Source organism: Pseudopipra pipra, chromosome W (assembly GCF_036250125.1).
Source record: "Pseudopipra pipra isolate bDixPip1 chromosome W, bDixPip1.hap1, whole genome shotgun sequence".
NCBI classification, from domain to species: domain Eukaryota; kingdom Metazoa; phylum Chordata; class Aves; order Passeriformes; family Pipridae; genus Pseudopipra; species Pseudopipra pipra.
In genome coordinates this window covers 18606511-18628568 of record NC_087580.1, presented here as the reverse complement: position 1 = coordinate 18628568, position 22058 = coordinate 18606511, and positions in this window count along the sequence as shown.

Below are 22058 nucleotides of genomic sequence, written 5' to 3'. Positions count from 1 at the left end.
CCACCGACCGAGTGGGGCAGGGGGGGAATGCACGTTGGTCAGGGGGGATGGGGGGGAGGGGGAGCCCTTGGGGGGAACAGTGCAGTGGCAGCGTGTGGTGTGAAGGAGCATGGCTTGGGGGCTGGCAGCATGAGCATGGCAGCCGGGGGGGATGCTGGCTTTATGCCAGCGCCCATGGCTGCAGCTGAGACCATGCCATACAGAGCAGCAAGCAGTGCTGTTGGAGCCGAGGACCATTACAGAGCAGCGCCGACCCCTGGACCGTTACGGGGCGACCGCTACACGGTGGTTGCACAGTCAATGTGCAGAAGGAGAGTGGCACCGGAGGCACCGCCATGTTGCCCCTGCCGTGTGCCGGAAGTGAAGCCGCCACCCCCAGGTTCAGGCATTTCGCCGGGAAGGGGGGAGGATGACTGTGACGGACAAATAGACAGCGAGTCTATAGAGGACACAGAAGAGAATCTGCTAGCTCCCTTTAGCCAGGGCGCTCCACTAACACCCTTTGGCTGCGCAGCGGCCATGAGACCGCTGCAGAACAACCACGCAGCAACATGGATGCAGCAAGCTTACTCCGGCCGTGAGGCGGAAGTGAAAGTGCCTCTTCCGTCACCACCAGTTCAACCAACTCACAACAAATGCACAACAGTTAAAGCATCACTGTGGCTCTCCTACCCAGAAACCAACCCACAGCCCTCACCAGCCTCAGAACAGCTTCTATGCCGAAGATGGCCTGATGGAGGAGGAAGAAGAGATATTGACTCCCTAGAAAGCTTAGCTGAGCTGTGGCAAACTGAACTCAGTGAGACAAGAGAACCAGAAAAAGGACAAGCAGTTTTGAATCCTGCAAAAGAGGAAGAACAGCAAACATGGCTACGGCTACTACTTCAGCTCGAGGAAGAAGATGTAGACTGGGAAAGCACACAGAACATCTGCCTACCCAAGCCCAGACCATCAGCAAAGTCAAAGCTACCAACGTTGAAGTGGACAGCACGTGTACTGACGGCGTTGCTGGCAATGACAGTGGTTGGTTTTGTACTGCGAGAATTTCAGCTGGGACAACACCATCCACCTCCTGACAGAACCAACAACCTAGAGGTAGCATTGCAAAACACAGCAGACATACAGCTATCAACTACCATGTTTAATTTTCTAAGTCACAGAAGGGCAACTTTACTAATTGACAGATGATCTGCTATTATAAAAAGTTCTTTTGTGTTACAGAGGGTAAGAATAATAATAAGAGGGGCCCCAAATCAAGTATTTACTTCTCACTATTTTAAAATGCTGTTAGACAAGATGCCATACACAACATGGAAAGCCAAACTTAAACAAGTAGCAAACAAACAACCAGTTACAATTTCAACTGCAGAAACACATAACTCTTTATACACAGTCACTGCAAGAGCCTTGAGAAAGCAAAACAAACAAAACCTTCATACAACACAAGCCCAAAGATGCTCCACAAAGTTGCAACATACAGCAATACACACCTCTAGATCTACTCAAAACACAAACATGCATAAATTGACCTATACCCAAATTGAACAATTAGAATGGGAGGCAAAGACAGGAATATCAAACATCCTGATAGCAGCAAAACACGGGACTGAACTACAATCCACCTTGACTGCCTTAACTGACGCCATCCAAAAAGCAGGTCTGCAGCTTGCCCCAGAAAAAATTCAACGCACCCAACCTTGGACCTACCTCGGATGGAGGATCACTCAACAGGAAATCATGCCACAACCAGTGACTTTCAAAGTAACGGACACTATGACCCTGAATGATTTGCAAGGGCTTTTAGGAGCCATTAACTGGCTGAGGCCTGTCTTGGGCATCACAACAGAGGAATTGCACCCCCTCTTCGAGCTACTTAAAGGCGACCCAACTCTCACATCTATTCGATCCCTAACCCCAGAAGCAAAACAAGCTCTGGAAGTATGCTCCCAAGCTGTCGAAAACAGGCAAAGCAGACGACAACCCCCTGACCTGCACATTCGCCTCGCCATCATATCCAGCAAGTTCCAACCTTTTGCTGTCCTTTTCCAATGGGATCAGGCAGAATCTGACCCTTTGAGAATTCTAGAATGGTTATTTCTTCCCCACTCTCCACCTAAGACTGTTTGGACCGTTAATGACATGCTTGCTAAGCTCATTATGAAAGGTAGAGGACATCTGCAGGAGATGGATGGAAGGGATCCTGAGACGATCTACATTCCAGCCACAAAAGACAACTTAGACTGGCTTCTTGCAGAGGACGCTGGGTTTCAGACTGCATTAGCGGACTTCCACGGTAATATTTCCATTCACTTCCCGAAACATAAACTCTGGGCGGAAATAGGAAATCTACCCCTGATGGCCACGCGTCGCTGCAAACTACGACCAGTAAATGGAGTCACAGTCTTCACTGATGCATCTGGACGATCGAAAAAAGCCATCGTGACATGGAAGAACCCTGCCACAGGACAATGGGACAATAAGGTACAAACCTTGGACCAAGGTTCTGTACAGGTTTTAGAACTAGCAGCTATCCGCATGGCATTTGAATTGTTCCATGATCAACCTATGAATGTTGTCACAGATTCTCACTATGCAGCAGGGTTGGTCTCACGTCTCGAAGCCTCCTTCCTTCGAGATGTCACTAATCCTCACTTATTTACAGAAATTCGTACCATATGGTTTCTTATCAACCACAGAAAATTTGATTTTTACATAATGCACACTCGGTCACACACAGAACTTCCAGGACCCATAGCAGAGGGCAATCAAAAAGCTGATGCAACTGCTATGGCAACTACAGTTCCCAAAATTCTGGAACAGGCTAAAGTCTCACACCAGTTCTTCCACCAAAATGCACGTTCATTAAAGAGACAATTCCAAATTACAATAAACCAGACCAGAGACATAATTATGTCATGCTCTGACTGCCAGCGAATTACCCCCATGCCAGCTAAGGAAGGGGTTAATCCCAGGGGCATAACAGCCAATGAAATCTGGCAGACAGACCTTACACATATAGCTGAATTCGGTAAACTAAAATATGTCCATGTTACAGTAGACATGTATTCCAGATACATTAATGCAACAGCACACACGGGAGAAAAAGCCAAAGACGTTATCAGACACTGGCTCAGTTGTTTCGCAATCCTAGGAATTCCAAAAACCATAAAAACCGACAATGGCCCTGCTCATTGTTCTGAAAAAATCAAAACATTTCTCACAGATTGGGGAATACTCCATTCCATAGGTATACCGCATTCACCCACAGGACAAGCGATTGTAGAAAGAGCTCACCGTACACTAAAAGAAATGCTTCAAAGACAAAAAAGAGGGGAGTCGGTATATAGCCCCCAGGAACGCTTACGGAAAGCGTCATATGTTCTAAATTTCTTAAACTGTGATGATACAGACCATAGCAAGTATGAACGCCAAGATAAAACTCAAATACTTTCATCTTCCAAACCACCAGTTATGATCAAAGATCTAATATCTGGGCAATGGTCAGGACCAGTAGATCTCATAACATGGGGAAGGGGATATGCCTGTGTATCCAAGGGTACCAAATTACAATGGGTCCCTTCTAGATGTGTCAGGCCTTATATTAGCCCTCCACCACAACAGGAGCAACCACCAGAAGAAATAAGTGAAGGATTTGGATTAGAAGAAACACGACCAACAATAGTAAACACATCACACAGTGGGGAGAAAAAAAAAAAAAAAAAAAAAGGGGGAAAAGAGATATGGGTCTGTTCCCTATGTGTGTAAATCTACATTAACATTTCCTTAAAACAGGGAGAATCACAAAGAAGCAGTAAATGATACAACAGAACCAAAAGAAACATATAAACAGTAACCAAGGCAGAACCAAAAGAAACACATAAACAGTAACCAATACAGAACCAAAACTCCATGAGTCAAACACAATAAAGGGTTTAAGAGTGCATTGTAAGGAGAGAATGAAACGGTGGCCACCGGAGTATGAATGAGAAAGTTGAGTGGAAGCATGTATATGTGTGTGAAAGCAAGTACACTTTATAGCAAGACATCTTAAACACTACTTCAGACAACACCACCTCAGACACAACATCTACAACCCAACACATTTCCCTTTTAAATAAAGATGATGCCATTACACAAAGTCACCCTCAGATAAAAGGTTATCCACACCTACAAACCCTGGGTAATTTGAGATTGCTTGAATATTGCACGAACCAATAAAGTTGTCAACAGTTCAATAAAGGCCTTGTGACGATAGGCCCTGTTTTTTATAATTAGTTGAAATAAGATTGGTTCTAATAAGAATGTTAAAAACATAGTGTTTCTCAACTTGTTAATAAAAAGAGGAGGGAGATGTGGCAGGAAGAATGTAGCAATGAACCATGGGAGTTGTGGTCTCCCGGGTTCTCAGACAATATTTGATTGTCATTGGTTAGAGGGTCACGTGACATGTTCAGGCGTGGTATTTAAACCTGGGCAGTTTGAATAAACGGTAATTCTGCTCTGGCACTTGTTCGTGTCAGAGTGGGGTTCGTGCCTTGAACAGCACCTCAGGGAAGCCCCAGCATTACTGCTGTCTCTATGACACAATGGGAGGCCCGACATTCCATCCCTGGAGACGCTCCAAGAGGAGCATCCAGACCTGTGTCCAGTCAACAGAAGCGACCGGCCACCGAGCGTGACGGACCATGGCCCTGTCAGCTCTGTGGCGCCGCTCTGTGAGCTGGAGATCAGCCCTGACCCGGCTCGTGCAGCTCTTCCGCTCCCCCCAAAGCTCCGGCACCAAAGGTGAGGACAGAGCCTGACCCCGAAAGCCCCGCAGTGCACGGTGGGGACATTCACAGCCCTTCCTCCCCTGCACCTCGCCCTCCTCCTCCTCCTCCTCCTCAGTCCTCCAAGTGCCTGACGGCCCCAGCTCGGGATGTGACTTCCAGGCTTTGCTCTTTCTCACAGGCTCAGCCAACCTGCCTCCACCAGCCCCACTGGCAAGCAGCCCTGGCGTTGCTGTAACATCCAACACTGCCCGGGGGGGGCCCCAGGGCAGTGGGAAGCCCCTGGCTGGGGCAGACCAACGTGCCCCCCAGGGTCAACTGCAGCCCTACCACCATCAGGGGAGAGCAGTGGCCCCGGTCCCAGCAGCGCGGCACAGCCAGCGCAGCCCTGCCAGCTCAGCCAACCCCTCCGGGACACCCCTGGGCAGTGGCAGCCCCCCAGACGGGAGCACCCCCATGGATGTGGACGTCACCCCGGCACTTAACATCAGCCTGGCCAGTGACGTCTCCATGGAGGAGGACGCCCCCCGCGGCTGCGACCTCTCACTGGCCACCGACGTCTCCATGGAGGAGGACACCGCCCGCGGCTGTGACCTCTCGCTGGCCAGCGACGTCTCCATGGAGGAGGACGCCCCCCGAGGCTGCGACCTCTCGCTGGCCAGCGATGTCGCCATGGAGGAGGACACCTCCCCGCCCAGGCACACCACCGCCAGCCCCTCAGCCGCACCCCAGCTCCAAGCCACCAGGGAGCCTGGGGTGACTCCAACCAGCCGCGCTCTGCTGAGTGGGAAGGTCCTGCCGCAGGGGACTCAGGGGCACTTGACTTCCTCCCCGGGGGCTGCAGGGACCAGCCAGGATGGTGGCAGCAGCGTCCCCGCGCCCACGAACAGTGGAGACGCCAAGCTGGAAAGGCGGGGGGCGAAGAGGAAGGGGGGCTCTGAGCCAGGGCCTGCCATCAAGATCAAGGCTCCCGCAGCCGGGGCTGGGGCAGGAAGATTGGCTTAGGCCTGTTAAAGGGATAGGTCGTTTGGGGACCTATCCCTGTTTGAGGGATAGGTCGTTTGGGGACCTATCCCAGGTTGAGGCATAGATCGTTTGGGGATCTATGCCAGTTGGAGGGATAGATCGTTTGGGGATCTATCCCAGCGGGAGGGAGGGAGGGTGTTTATGTGGGGAAGATGTAGATAGAGATGTAGGGAAGATGTAGAGATAGATGTAGACGTAGATGTCGGTGGACAGAAATTGTGTGAACAATTTCAGTTGCATTTCTGAGACCTTCCCCTTGGCATGGCTGGGTGCAGAGAGTAAAAAATACTGCGCCACTTCTATGGCGCAGGCCTTGTGCCAAGGTGAAGGAGGAGTTGTTCTGGCAGGAAAACAAGGCTTATGGACACCTGCTGATATCCAATTAGTACTGTACACCACAGTATGTTTGCCTTATGTATCCAATGTAACCTGGGGAAGAACCACATGTCTGTGTGTCGCAGGCAGCATATGAGCTGTCTGTCCTCTAATAAAGCGGACATTTTTGCCAATCCTGTTGATTTGTGTGCATTTCTGTCTGACCCCCTCCGCCGTTCCGTAGATATAGTTAACAGTTTTCTTCTGGTTACGGAAGAAAAGATTTTATTCCAACACCTGCCTGTGTCTGCCTGGAATGGGGAGGGAGTGCAGGGTGGCCCCAGCAAATGGCAGCAAGCAGATCCAGCAAGGCCCAAAGGGCACCAAGGGCACCCAAAGGGCACCCCGGGCCTGAGTCACTGCCAGAGGTGCAGGCTCTCACGCAGGGTCACTCCCCTGTCCCCTTCGCCTGGGGAAGCAGCCCTTTGGCGTGGCAGCCAGGACACATGGGTCCCGTGCAGGACTCGCGCAGACGGCCCCACGCCCAAAGCAGCCCTGAGCAGAGCCTGGGCACCATCCTGCCGCTCTGGGGCTTTGGAAGGCTGCTCCCAGTGAGCCCACCGTGTCCCCAGTCACCCCAGCGCAGCCTCAGACAGGGCTCCTCCGGGCTGCCCTGGGGCTGCATTGGACAGGGCCCATAAGGGAGAGGGAAGAATGCGCTGGCAACCACATGCGGGGCCTCACAGGAGCCCAGGGAGACGACATCCGTAGATCTCGGGGAGGTGACACTCGGAAGGTCTCGACCTCTGTCTTGGGGGGGATGGCGAGCCACTCAGGAGTTGATGGGTCAGGATCAAAGGGCGGGCAGGCTGGTAATGGGCACACTGCTGTGGGGGTTTGCTCCAGGCCTCCTGAGCAGGAGCAAGATGGGGAGGAGACCTCTACAGGCAGCTTGAAGCAGCCTCCAGGTCACAGTCCCTGCTTCTCGTGGAGACTTCAACTGCCCTGGTGCTTTCCCCGGAGGGTGGTCGGGCACTGGAACGGGCTGCCCAGGGCAGTGGTCACGGCCCCAAGGCTGCCAGAGCTCAAGGAGCGTTTGGACAACGCTCTCAGGCACACGGTGGGATGGCTGTGCTGTCCTGCACAGGGTCAGGAGTTGGACTGGGCGACCCTTGTGGGTCCCTTCCAAGGCAGGATGTTATGTGATTCGAGCTCTTTGGTTAAGCCTTCCTCTGGCCAGGAAGAGCTGGCAAAGCTGTTGGGGGTGGGGCAGAAGAAGGGAAGTGTGGCAGGAAGAATGTAGCAATGAACCATGGGAGTTGTGGTCTCCCGGGTTCTCAGACAATATTTGATTGTCTTTGGTTAGAGGGTCACGTGACATGTTCAGGCGTGGTATTTAAACCTGGGCAGTTTGAATAAATGGTATTTCTGCTCTGGCACTTGTTCGTGTCAGAGTGGGGTTCGTGCCTTGAACAGCACCTCAAATGGAGCCCGAACAGGGTCTTCAGCAGGTTACCGGCAACCAGGAGCAGAAGCTCTGGGGAACCTGTCCGGGGGTGTCCATATCGCCAAAACCAAAAGGAAGAAAAGAAAGAATTCAGCGCGCTGGGTTACCTCTGCAAAAAGGAACAAAAAAGGAAGAAAAAAGGACCAGAAGAAAGGACAACAGAGCTTCCGCACAGAGGTAACCAAAAATTGGCGAATATGGGAGGGTGGTTTACCCGTCAGGAGGGAATTACTCCAAAAATCAAACAAACAGCAGAAGCTGTCTCTCAACTTTTACAAGAACAACCATAGAAGAAAGTAAGTTATGGGACTTGTTATATTGGATTTCGTTGCCTGAACCTGCATTCCCTCTGACTGGACCTTGTCAAGTGTCATCTTGGAGGAAAATAGGGAACAAAATTATTGAAAAAGCCAGTGAGGGAAAAACAGACGCCCTCAAGAATTTGTCTACATGGAAAGACATTATGATAGCCTTGAATAAGCACTACAGAAAGGCAAATGCACCCGGGAGAGTGGACTTCCCCCCCCTTCACTCCTTTCCCCTCAACCCCCCCCCCTTCAACCCCAGCCCCCCCACCGACCGAGTGGGGCAGGGGGGGAATGCACGTTGGTCAGGGGGGATGGGGGGGAGGGGGAGCCCTTGGGGGGAACAGTGCAGTGGCAGCGTGTGGTGTGAAGGAGCATGGCTTGGGGGCTGGCAGCATGAGCATGGCAGCCGGGGGGGATGCTGGCTTTATGCCAGCGCCCATGGCTGCAGCTGAGACCATGCCATACAGAGCAGCAAGCAGTGCTGCTGGAGCCGAGGACCATTACAGAGCAGCGCCGACCCCTGGACCGTTACGGGGCGACCGTGACACGGTGGTTGCACAGTCAATGTGCAGAAGGAGAGTGGCACCGGAGGCACCGCCATGTTGCCCCTGCCGTGTGCCGGAAGTGAAGCCGCCACCCCCAGGTTCAGGCATTTCGCCGGGAAGGGGGGAGGATGACTGTGACGGACAAATAGACAGCGAGTCTATAGAGGACACAGAAGAGAATCTGCTAGCTCCCTTTAGCCAGGGCGCTCCACTAACACCCTTTGGCTGCGCAGCGGCCATGAGACCGCTGCAGAACAACCACGCAGCAACATGGATGCAGCAAGCTTACTCCGGCCGTGAGGCGGAAGTGAAAGTGCCTCTTCCGTCACCACCAGTTCAACCAACTCACAACAAATGCACAACAGTTAAAGCATCACTGTGGCTCTCCTACCCAGAAACCAACCCACAGCCCTCACCAGCCTCAGAACAGCTTCTATGCCGAAGATGGCCTGATGGAGGAGGAAGAAGAGATATTGACTCCCTAGAAAGCTTAGCTGAGCTGTGGCAAACTGAACTCAGTGAGACAAGAGAACCAGAAAAAGGACAAGCAGTTTTGAATCCTGCAAAAGAGGAAGAACAGCAAACATGGCTACGGCTACTACTTCAGCTCGAGGAAGAAGATGTAGACTGGGAAAGCACACAGAACATCTGCCTACCCAAGCCCAGACCATCAGCAAAGTCAAAGCTACCAACGTTGAAGTGGACAGCACGTGTACTGACGGCGTTGCTGGCAATGACAGTGGTTGGTTTTGTACTGCGAGAATTTCAGCTGGGACAACACCATCCACCTCCTGACAGAACCAACAACCTAGAGGTAGCATTGCAAAACACAGCAGACATACAGCTATCAACTACCATGTTTAATTTTCTAAGTCACAGAAGGACAACTTTACTAATTGACAGATGATCTGCTATTATAAAAAGTTCTTTTGTGTTACAGAGGGTAAGAATAATAATAAGAGGGGCCCCAAATCAAGTATTTACTTCTCACTATTTTAAAATGCTGTTAGACAATATGCCATACACAACATGGAAAGCCAAACTTAAACAAGTAGCAAACAAACAACCAGTTACAATTTCAACTGCAGAAACACATAACTCTTTATACACAGTCACTGCAAGAGCCTTGAGAAAGCAAAACAAACAAAACCTTCATACAACACAAGCCCAAAGATCAGGTAGACATTTAAATAGGAGAAATAGGCCTGGAGCCAGGGTTTTTTCCAAGCTTTAGTGAGCGGGTCAAGAACAGTGGAAAAGAAGAAGGGTCAAGCTGAGGAAGATGAGTTGAAGCCCCCTGCCCCATGGAGGAAGATGGGAACTACCCTCCGAAATGGGGAGCCAAGAGAAGCACCTCCCCAAGCTCCGCCTATACTCCACCTATTTTTAATATGTATTGATAGATGTTGTAATCACTTGAATATGCATTTAATCACATCTGAAGATTGTATAAAAATGCTGATTTTGTGTGAAGCCTTTGAGCAAGTTTGTCCAGCGCGAGCTGGCTTGCTCCCAACGTTGAATAAACAAATACCTTGCTGCTTAAAGATAAAAAATCTCTGAGCAGTTTCTTGGACCGATTTTTCGGATTCATTTGGCGACCGCGGCAGGACACCTTCTCCACCCGGCTGCGGAATCCCCTGGAGGACGGGACCCCCTTGGGCGCCCTCGGGTAAGTCTTTTTACCCGAAGGGGCTCCCTTCTTCGGTGGCTTCTTGCGGGGGCTGGACAAGAACACTGCCTATTGATAAAAGGTATTTGTATCTGGTTTCTGGATACCTGTAAGTCGAGGCAGGACGCCGTCTCGCAGGGGACACGGGAGAGGACGCTCTCCCAGGGGAATATCCCCTCTGGTCTGGTCTGGTCTTCTGGTCTGGTTTTGTTTGTATTTGGCCAAGTATTGTTATTGTGTACCTGATATATCTTGCTTACCTTGAAACATCCAGGAGCACATAGTTAAAGGTATTATCATGCTAAGAGTTGCTATATGAGAGGTAGTGCTGAAGAATTAACTATAAGCACATCACTTTGGATAAGACCTAGAATTAAGATTTGTCAATTTTGCAACTGTTAGTTATATGTATGAGCCTTGTGTAACAGATGTAAGGTTTGCCTCCCCGACAGACAAGGTTGGGTAGAACCAGTATGCATATTGCAGAAAAGAGGGACACTGGAAGCAAGAATGCCCTGAATTAACAGGTGGAAATACAGGCACAGGAGAGGCTGTTGTTGCTTACAGAGTATTGAGTGAAGGGGGGGGCCAGCAGGCCAGTGCTAGGGGACCTGCTTGTAAAAATCAAGCTAGGGGAAGAAAAAGAAGAATTAGATTTTCTAATTGATACCGGGGCTACATTTTCTGTTTTGAATTAATACCTAAAAGTGATAAATATGTTTAAGTTGTGGGTGCCACTGGCCAATCAGAAAAGCTTTCTTCCGAAACCCCTAAAGTTCAAAATTGGAAAACAAATGGGTGTGCATCAGGTTTTGTATTTACCAAATTTATCCAAACTCGTATTGGGCAGAGACTTACTAGAAAATCTGGGAGCTGTAATAGAATTCAAACAAGGTAAAATTGAACTTAAGGTAAAGGAAGAACAATTAATAGCAGCTCTGAGTTTAGCAATGAGCTATGTGGAGCCAAGCCAGGGTAATTCAAATGTCAATCAAATTTTAGATCAGGTATACCCCGGAGTTTGAGCTATTGAAACACCAGGAAAGCCAAAAAGGGCAGCTCCCATTGAAATAGAATTATGGCCAGGAGCAAACCCAGTAGTTAGGAAGCAATATGCACTGAGGCTGGAAGATAGAAGAGGAATTGAGCCAATAATAGACAACTTTTTGAAATTAAGGTTTTGTAGAGTGTGAATCAGATTGCAACACCCCAATTTTACCAGTCAAAAAGACAAATGGAACACATAGGTTGGCTCAGGATTTAAGAGCAGTAAATAAAATAGCTAAAACATACATGCAGCTGTTGCAAACCTATATACCTTATTAACAATATTAAAAGAAAGTGTAATTTGGTTCACAGTATTAGACTTAAGAGATGCCTTTTTCTGCCTTCCCTAAACACAGCAAAGTCAAAGGATATTTGCCTTCAAGTGGGAAAATCCCACCACAGGAAGGAAAACTCAGCTCATTTGGACAGTGTTACCTTAAGGGTTCAAAAATATTCCCACAATTTTGGGAATTAATTAGCAAAAGAATTAGAACAATGGCAGTCACCACCGGGAAAGGGTGTACTTTTATAATATGTGAATGATCTATTGATTGTTACTGAAAAACAAGAAGAATGTGCCCAATGGACAGTAAACCTCTTAAACTTTATGGACTTAAATGAGTATCGAGTCTCTCAACAGAAAGCACTTCCAGTGCAGAAACAAGTGGTGTACCTGGATTACAAAGTATCTGAAGGACAATGATCACTGGGGACAACAAGAAAGGAAACTGCCAGACACTGAAACCACAGATGGTGAGAAACCTTCAAGCCTTTCTAGGAATGACAGGTTGGTGTTGTTTATAGATATATCAGTATGGGCTAATTGCAAAGCCTTTATATGACCTGCTGAAAATGACTAAGGGCAACCTCATCTGGACCCCCATGTTGCAATGCAGTTTAAATTAGTAGTAGAATGGCTAAGGCTTAGTAGAAGAGTAGGCCTAGAAAGCAACACTCCAAAGTAGCAACCCTGTTTGTGTGTGAAATAGAAACCATAATCAAAGGATCTAGTCAAGCCTGTAAATAACGATTTGTTACCTAGGATGTGGTTAAGGTCTGATAAACAGTTTCTAGGGATTATTAATTGTTATCAGTATGAAGTATGAGCTTGTTTGTAACTGCACCTGGTTTGCTGTGCTGCACCTGGTTTGCTGTGCTGCACCTAGTTTGCTGTGGAAACTGTAACCGTTTTGCCGTGGAAACTGCACATAAACTTGTTTGTGTATAAAAGCTGGATGAAGAGGGAGGGTCTTCGGAATCCTGACTTGGGGCGTTAGCCCGCAGGTTCCCGGGGCCCCGAATAAAGCACCGCATAAACCGGCACTCTGTTGGTTTGTGTTTCTTTTGGATTACGGGCAACAGTTTTCTGGCGACACCAGATTGGGACTCCGGGGGTAGCTGGGCGGCTCACGAGCTGATCCACTCCATGCCGGCAACCAGGTGATTTCTGGGGAGACATCGACCCGTGCCCGACCCTGCACCCGCCGGACCACCCTCTAGGTAAGCCCGGAGGTGCTTTATTCTTTTAGGTTTGTTGGTTGGGAGCCTGCCTATAAGACAGGATAGTGAGTGTCCCGCTGGGTTGGGCTAAAGGTACCTCGGTTGGGAAGCCTAGGCGCTGGTCGTAAGACGTAGCGAAAGCCGCGCTGTACCAGCACTCGCCACTCAGAGGGAGAATTGGCGAGTTGGTTTTGGTTTTGGTATAAGTAATTGGTTTATATTGTTGTGTTATTGTGAATTTGATTTTGAATCCGGATTGTGGTGTGTGTGTGTGTGAGTCAGTATGATGCCGTTTAAAACCTTTAAGGCACTATTTTGTGCAGAAAATGATATCCCTAGCGATTCTCCGCTTGGTTGCTTGTTAAAACATTAGAAGGAAGGAAATTTCGGACAAGAGTTAAGCAAGAAACAATTGATTGATTATTGTAATAATGTATGGCCTCAATATGAGACTGGAGGAATGCAGTGGCCTAGAAATGGTTCATTGACTTTGGAAATTATAACCCCTTTGATGCGATTTTTACGAGAGAATGAAAAGTGGGATGAAATACCATATCTGGATTTGTTTTATTATTTAGAACATAACACTGAGTGGCAAAAGGAATGTGGTATCTTAGTGTTGAAAGAACTGAAACTGGAGGATGATAAATGTAAAAATGTCAAGAGCGGAGTATAATGATATTGAAAGGATTGGATGATAAACATGAGCGGAAAATACGGTTTTCAGAACCAGAGGAGGATGTGTCTTTGTTAGTCTCCCCCAGCATAACTCCAAGTGCGCCCCCGGGAGATAGTCTCCCTTCACGTGAGAGGGCACGGTCACCCTCCATGTCCCCGTTAGAATCGTCCTCGGATGAGGAGGAAAAGAGAAGGGGAGAATGTGATTTTGATAGAACTCCTTTAGCTGAACGAACGCGGAGAGCGCGAAGAGAACGAGGAAGGAGTAGAGAAAGACGGCGGGGGGGGGGAGAGTTGAGGGAAGTTTCGCTTTCACCCCCGAGATTAATGGCCCCTTCGAGGGAAGCAGTTGGAGCAGACGGAGGAAAAGTCATGATGAAAGTTTTTTTTTACCTAATGAGATGTTAATTTGGAAACGGTCAGCTGGGTCTTATAGAGAAAATCCAGAGCAGGTGACTTGTATTATAAAAAATGGTTAGAAAAACTCAAAATCCGGACCGGAATGGTTTACAGGTATTGTTAGATACAATTCTGGATTGACTCTCTAGATGTATTTTATATTGAGAAACAGAAGGTATATTAACGCAGTGCAAAAGAATTCCAGATGTTTCCCTGACTTTCTGCTGTTTAAAAGAATTATTCATCTTTACTGTCATACCTCTCTTATCTTTTTCATATCTTCTATTGTAGTCTTATCTACACGCTGAATGTGTTGGTCCTGCAATAGTTAGTACCTAAATTACTGATTGTTATATTTATAAGAGTAAAATGTTCTGAGTCTTAAATGCCAGGTTACTGTGACATGTGAACTTGTCTGGGGTTTTATTACTGACTGCTTCTGACTTGGAGGATTCTTGTTTGTGCTACAGAAGTACTACATCACCACTGCTAAGTAAGGACATCTCCATCTGTAAGCAATTGATGTCTTATCTCGTGCATGCTTGGTGATGGCATGGGTTTTGTGTGCCCTCTTGGAGAAGATTTCTAGACAGAGATTCACTTTTTGGAATCTGCCAGGTTTGATGCTGTACTTGTGTAGTTTAGGTTTGGGGTTTGGATTTGTTTTGGTTTGGGTTTTTTTTTGAGCTTCACCTTTTGGTATATATCTAGGATTAACTTCATTGTCTACTGGGTGTCTGTTCACTTGTATGGCAGCTCTGAGTCCTTCCTCTTAGTAATTTGGTTTTTAGAGGCTTAAACTGAAAAGTGCAGTTCTTGCTGTGTGGCTAATCCCTAGTCTGATTTCACATGGGGCAGTATGTGAAAGGAAAAAGGAAACAGCTAGTGATCTGAAAATGGCAGCATGAAGCTTGTGCTTTGTCAGGTGAACTATTCGAAAATAAAAAAAAAAAAAAATGTGATTGCTACGGGCAAGTGAGAAATGTGATTGCCTCCTGCATGTTTGTAAAGCATGGTAAGCCTGCAAAAAGAAATTTTGAAGATACTGGTAATTTGAAAATTCAGTATAAATATTTATCAGCTAGATGACATTGAGCACTGAATTGCATGGTTTGTTATGTGTCATAGGCCTCTTTCAAAAGGCCTCATGTTACTGATACAACCATGATGTTGAATTGTATATTTTTATGGAACAACTGATGTTTAAAGTATTGAGACCAAAATCATTAGTTAGATCAATTGTGGATATGTTTTAATTTAATTGTAAATTAGTAGAGGTTTGTTTTAGAGCCATATATAAATATATATATAATATAGAAAGGTATGGATACAAGATAGAAATGTGCATTTTACAACCTGTATCCCTTGTGTTACTGAACAAAGAGGTGTGTTTTGTTACTCTAATGAAATACTTACTCTAGTGCAGCTAGAGCTGTTAAATGCAGTCCCTACACACTTGGCATACTTGGGTGTGCAAACAGATTAAGAAGAGATATCATTTCTGGAAGTAACTTCTGCATCTGTTGCTGCTGTGAGGGATCTTTGGTTTTATCAACAGAAAAATAAAAGTTAAATCTCAAAAAAAAAAAAAAAAAAAAAAAAGGAACCTCAGAGAGAGATTACAAATAGCCCTCTGAGAAGAAGATTAGTAAAAGGTGATTTTGAAGCCAGGACGCTGAAGATTCCCCTTGAGAGTCCCTTGGGGAACCTCTTAGAAAACTGGGGTTGTTATTCCGGCACTTATAGAAGATCAAAGGAGAAAATGATTAAGTATTGTATTGAAGTGTGGGGAGGTAGAAAAATAGGAAATAATACCTACTGACCCATATATGGTACTTTTAAGAATTGGGTCTGTGAACTTTTAAATTGGTATGTCAGCGATAAAAAAAAAAAAACCCTTTTGCCCAGAGGAGAGTTTTTTTTTTATGCCGCTATATGGTTAGAAGCCAGTGAAGATATTTACTTGTTTTCTTTAAGAGAAAGAAAGAGCCAAATGAACTCTGTTAAAGATTCGGAGTCATGGAGGTTTCCTCCAGCATATCCATTAAGTGAAGAAAAGAACCAGAGATACAAGGTATTTAATAAGATGCAAAAGAAAGATGAGAGTCCTACTAAATGGCTAGAAAGATTAAAGAAAGCTCTCCAGCTGTATTTAGATGTCAACCTTGATGAACCAGTAGGACAAGAATTCCTTAAGACACAATTTGTGGCAAAATCATGGGAAGACATTAGAAAGAAAATTCAGAAATTAACAAATTGGCAAGATAAGGGACTGGATGAGTTGCTGAGAGAAGCCCAGACAGTGTATAGAAGGAGAGAGGAAGAGAGTCAGAAGCAAGAAGAGTGAATGGGGATTTTACTGCTGCTATATTTAATGCTGCTACATTTAATGCTGTTATATAGTATACTGACAAAGATGACTCTTATACCCAAAATGTTGGTATGTTGCTCATTAAATAAATACACTGTGAGTGCATGTTTTTAACAGGGCTGTGAAAATGTAGAAACACCAATTCGAGCTGCAAAAACGTGGATGGACACATGTCAGTTGCATTGAAAAAGACTAGTGAATCCCTCACGCTGGCAAGTAGTCGACACTCTTGGAAGACACCAAGGTAGTCTTAAGAAGAAAAGTTATAATAAAGACATTAAACAATTTTTTTTACTACTTTACTTTTAAGAATTAAGTGTCTAATAGCATTTATTGTGGCATTCATTCTATCTTTGTTTGTGTATTATGGAATATTTGGGGCATGAAAATGTGTTAAAATATTACCAATTGGGGCACAAAAATCTGTTAAAATACGTTGAGATAGGTTTTAACATAACATATCGAGAACATGCAGACCCAGAAGAAATTGATACACGAGATATAAGAGTGTGGTGTAATACACCAGGTTGTAAATGTTATCCATTTGTTTGTTTTAAATGTAAAAGGTGCCAAGAGAAATGGTGGACGCACTGTAGAGACGGATATCCTCCTAGAGGAGTCTGTGATCAGTGCTATCAATCAGAACCAGAATTCACTGATTGGGCATTAAAACAGTTAAAAAGGAAGGGAGTTCCGTGGGATTCCCCCGAATATTGGAATTGTGACACTTATGGAGTAAACCCTCAAAATTTCTGTTATTTATATTATGTAGGAGATCCTTTCGTAGTAGAAATAGTAAAAGTCCAGTGCCGACGGGATGTTAGTGCCGTGTCGTGTAACGGACCTATGGTAAAAGCTGCCTCGTGGCCCGCATATACAACACGTCTCACTAAAAAGAGGCATATTCCTACTTGGGAGTCCTGCTGCCGAGAAGATGAAACACCCTGTGACTCGAAGCAACCGAGCCGACAGGCGAGGCAGAGGAGGAAATGCCAAAAAATGGAAGAGCCTAAGTTGTGGGACACGAAAGCCGCGATGGCTGAACTCCCCCAGGACTGGTGAAGATAAAAGGACTGGTAATATCCAAATTAATAAAAGAATCAGAATTATTTAAAAAAAAAAACAAAAAAAACCAAAAAAAACCAACGAAACAAAACAAAAAAAAAACAAAACAAAAACAAAACAAAAAAACCCCAACAAACAAAACAGGTTTTTCTCTAGGCACTGTTTACATGATTGCTATCCCTATTGTACTATTGGCAGCACCAATACATGCAAGAAACCCGCATGAACCATTCAAATAGAGTTTAATTAGAGAAGAAAATCAAAAAGTGCTTGTTACTTTTACAGGGACGAGAAACCCCACCTTTTACATATATTTGTGTGATTTAGTTGTTGTAGAGCCATGTAGAAACCCTTACTCATACTATATGTGCCCTGCTCTAAACCAAGGGAGAGAATAGGAGTAAGTCCATACGAGATATTGTATGGCAAACCCTATCATGCAGCTACCTACCAAGGGGATCCTCATATAGTGGGTGATCAAGCAGTGTTTAATTATGTGTTATCTTTAAATAAGACTCTCACAGCCCTCAGAGGAGCGTTGCAGTGGAATCGACCTTTGCCCCTGGAGAATCCAGTGCATGACATTTCTCCGGGAGATCATGTCTACGTGAGAAACTGGTCGGTAGAGCCACTGAAGGAAACATGGGACGGTCCTCGCCAGGTGATAATGACGACCTACACGGCAGTAAAAGTCAAAGGAATCGACAGCTGGATCCATTATACTCGGGTTAAGAAGGTTCCAGTCTCGTGGTCGGTAGAACCTCTCTCACCCACAAGGATGGTATTTCGAGCCAGCAATTGAGAATCGTGGTGTTCCTGGGGTTGATAAGTTTAGCAAGGACCACCGTGAGAATTGAGACCCCGGATCCTTATTTATTTGTACCAGAGCATACTGATGTGAATTTAACCTGTTTGTTTTCTGATGACCAGGGAGCTGAATTAAGAGATGTCCACGTCAAGTGGAGACGGAGAGATCAAGATCAAACCATAACAGAAGGAGTGACAACAGTTTGAGATGCTACACAACAAAAGGGTTACACCGTTCTGCAGGTACCCGAAGTGTCCAAAGCTATGGAAAGGACATATATGTGTGTAGTTTGGATTTGGGAAAGTTTTGATTATGGACATATAGAAATACAGACAATAAACACGACTCGGAAGACGGTGACTAAAGTGCGAGTTTTACCCCCTAGGAAACAATCAGACATGTGAGATGGTCCTCCCTTAAAAATCAATTGTACCTTCCAATTTGATGATTGTCAAAAATCAGTTAAAGTAAAGTGGTGGAAATTGAATATGGCAAATCAATCTTGGGAATCACAAAGTCAAGGAGTTAACTGGTGGTCAAATAGTAAAGGAGGTAAAAGGTGGCTGAATATTTCTAATCCCAGAATAGGAAAGACAGAAGGTATATTTCTTTGTGTAGTCTCATGTGGGGAAGAAAAAGATCACGGGATAAGGACAGTAGCAGCTATACCACATCAAGGAGTAAGAGTTAAGCCAGAACATAGTGTTTATCCGGCCCAGGAAGAAAGAGATCTGATTCTAAGCTGCAAAATTCCAGAAGGACAGTATTTTGAATATGGGTGGTGGTTTAAGGGACAAAACTTGAAAGTTGGAAAGAGACATCAGATTGAAAAGAGAGCAGATACAATAGTTCTGAAAATCAAGGAAATACAGAGAGAAGAAGATGAAGGCCAATATACTTGCTGGATAAGTAGAGATGACTGGTGGGATACTAGAATTACTGCCGTCCACGTGAGGACTGAAAGAATAACCCGACAAGTAAGTAATCTACAAATTCCAGATAGAGAAGTAGAACAAGAAAACCTAGTTGTAGGCCTAATTCGTGATTTTGGGAAAGTACAAAATGTCACAAAAATTACTGCATGTCTCCCTATGCCTCATGCTGCAGGAGACCCAATCCCATGGGGAATAATTCCAGTGCCAGAAATTCCTAAAGTGTTTAAGAATACTACATGGAACTGCAGATTTGTAATTAAAACATGGAATGAAATGATAGATGTATGTTTATTAAGAGACAAAATGACCAAAAAAAGAATGTGAACAGATGTCTAGATATTTCCGATGGGTAGTAGTTGGAACATGGGTAACAAAAGAAAACATTGACAAAATAGAAGGAGATTGTTTAGTTTCAGATTCAGCACTCTACCCATGCTCTAAAGTTCCGGCTCAAATAAAACGGGAAAAGCAAGAACAAGTATGTCAAAATATTACTAGCTCTACAACCATGGAAGAGTGGCAAACAATTTGGGGACCCAGCCTACTAGAGACTTATAGTTATATTGGAAAAGTACAGTGGTGCATTCACTGGAAGGGGAAAAAGAATCAAACTTATTCTACAGGAAATAGAGGAAATTATAATTGGAGGACAGAAACACGTGCAAAAGAGAATTGGAATTGTACTCGAGTATATACATGTGATACCCCAGACGATGAAATAGGCTTAATGCCAGTCAAAACACTCTTGCAGTTAGGATGTGAATGTCGGGGATATAATCATACGATTAAAAGATCTGTGAAAAACATTGATTGCCGTACCACCACAGTTAGGAGTCCAGGAAATTTGGTGTAAGTAATGGGACATGGTCAGTAGACCACCCACATGCCCATAGATGGTCCGGTTGTATCTGTCGCACTAGGCATACCTACTCTCTGTCCATTCTAGAAGCAGGATAAGTTAACATCAGTAGAAATACAACCACGAAGGAAAAGAGAAATTAGTAGAGATATTGATGACCTGGGGTTGGGAGATTGGCATGAACCATCAGCAAGAGTTAAATTTGGATGGGCATTAGAGTCTCTGTTTGCACCAATCTCAACATATCGGAACAGAGAAATGTTGTTTAAATTGATGGGACAAACTGAAAGGTTAGCAGCAGTCACTAAGAAGGGATTTAAAGATCTAAATTTACAATTACAAGCCACCTCTAGAATGACCATACAAAACCGCATGGCATTAGACCTAATATTACTTAAAGAACATGGAGTTTGCGGCTACCTGCATGCAAAGGACGAGCATTGTTGTGTACACATCCCAAATGTCACTCAGGAAGTAGAGAAAGATATTAGTCAATTAGAACAAATTGACGAGAATGTTCATGAACTGCAAAAAGAAGCAGAACACAATTAGATAAGACAATTATTCAGCTCCCTAGGTCTTCATGTGTCAGGATGGATATCTTCTGTTATCCAGTATGGAATATTGATTGTAATAATTATCGTCATAGCCATAACTGTTTACAAGTGTCTTTTAGGAATAATTGTAAAAGAAGGTCAACATACGAGACGCATCATGAAAGCTATAACAAGAAAAGAAGTAATCTCACCGCAAAATGGATCACCTCCCACCTATCAAGAAACTGCAGCCTGAAGATTGCTGTATTTGAGCATCCTTGCAAGCAAAGCCTGAAGAATGCTCAAAAGGGGGGACTGTTGCAAAGCAGTTTAAATTAGTAGTAGAATGGCTAAGGCTTAGTAGAAGAGTAGGCCTAGAAAGCAACACTCCAAAGTAGCAACCCTGTTTGTGTGTGAAATAGAAACCATAATCAAAGGATCTAGTCAAGCCTGTAAATAACGATTTGTTACCTAGGATGTGGTTAAGGTCTGATAAACAGTTTCTAGGGATTATTAATTGTTATCAGTATGAAGTATGAGCTTGTTTGTAACTGCACCTGGTTTGCTGTGCTGCACCTGGTTTGCTGTGCTGCACCTAGTTTGCTGTGGAAACTGTAACCGTTTTGCCGTGGAAACTGCACATAAACTTGTTTGTGTATAAAAGCTGGATGAAGAGGGAGGGTCTTCGGAATCCTGACTTGGGGCGTTAGCCCGCAGGTTCCCGGGGCCCCGAATAAAGCACCGCATAAACCGGCACTCTGTTGGTTTGTGTTTCTTTTGGATTACGGGCAACACCCAAAGCAAGTGGAGCCTTCAAACAACTGAGATGAGAACTCATAAGGACTCCGGCGCTGGGTTTGCCTGACGTAACGAAGCCCTTTTGTTTGTTCTCGCATGAACGACAAGGAATGGCTCTGGGGGTCCTGGCTCAGCAACAAGGGCCATACAAAAGAACAGTAGCCTACTTCTCCAAGCAATTGGCTGAAGTAAGCAAATGATGGCCCACCTGCCTAAGGGCAGTAGCAACAATGATCATAAATATAGAAGAAGCCAGGAAATGTACAATGGGACAGAAAATGACTGTGTTAGTGTCCCACACAGCATCTACAGTACTGGAACAGAAAGGAAATCATTGGCTGTCACCCTCCCAATTTCTGAAATATCGGGTAATCCTGGCTGATGACATAACCGTTCGGGTGACTAACATTGTTAACCCAGCTTCATTCCTAGAAGGAAGAATCTCGGCTGCACCTGTCATGCAGGACTGCCTGGAAACCATTGAAGCAGTGCACTCCAGCTGCCTGGACCTTAAAGAAGAACCACCCCTGGATGCAGAAGACTGGTTTACCGATGGCAGCAGTTTCCTAAGACAAGGTGTGAAGATGGCTGGGTATGCTGCGACCACCACTACTGAGGTAATCAAATCAAATCCTTTGCCTGCAGGAACCTCAGTCCAGAAAGCAGAACTGATAGCTCTCATTCGAGCTTTAGGATTGGCAGAAGGAAAACAAATTAACACCTGGACTGACTCCAAATATGCCTTTGGCATAGTTCACGCTCATGGAGCAATTTGGAAAGAAAGAAGACTTTTAACTCTTCAAGGAAAAGTTGTGAAGTATGCTGAAGAAACTCTATGATTATTAGAAGCTGTACAACTCCCCTCTCAGGTGGCAATTATGCACTGCCAAGGACACCTGAAAGGTAACACTGTCCTGGAA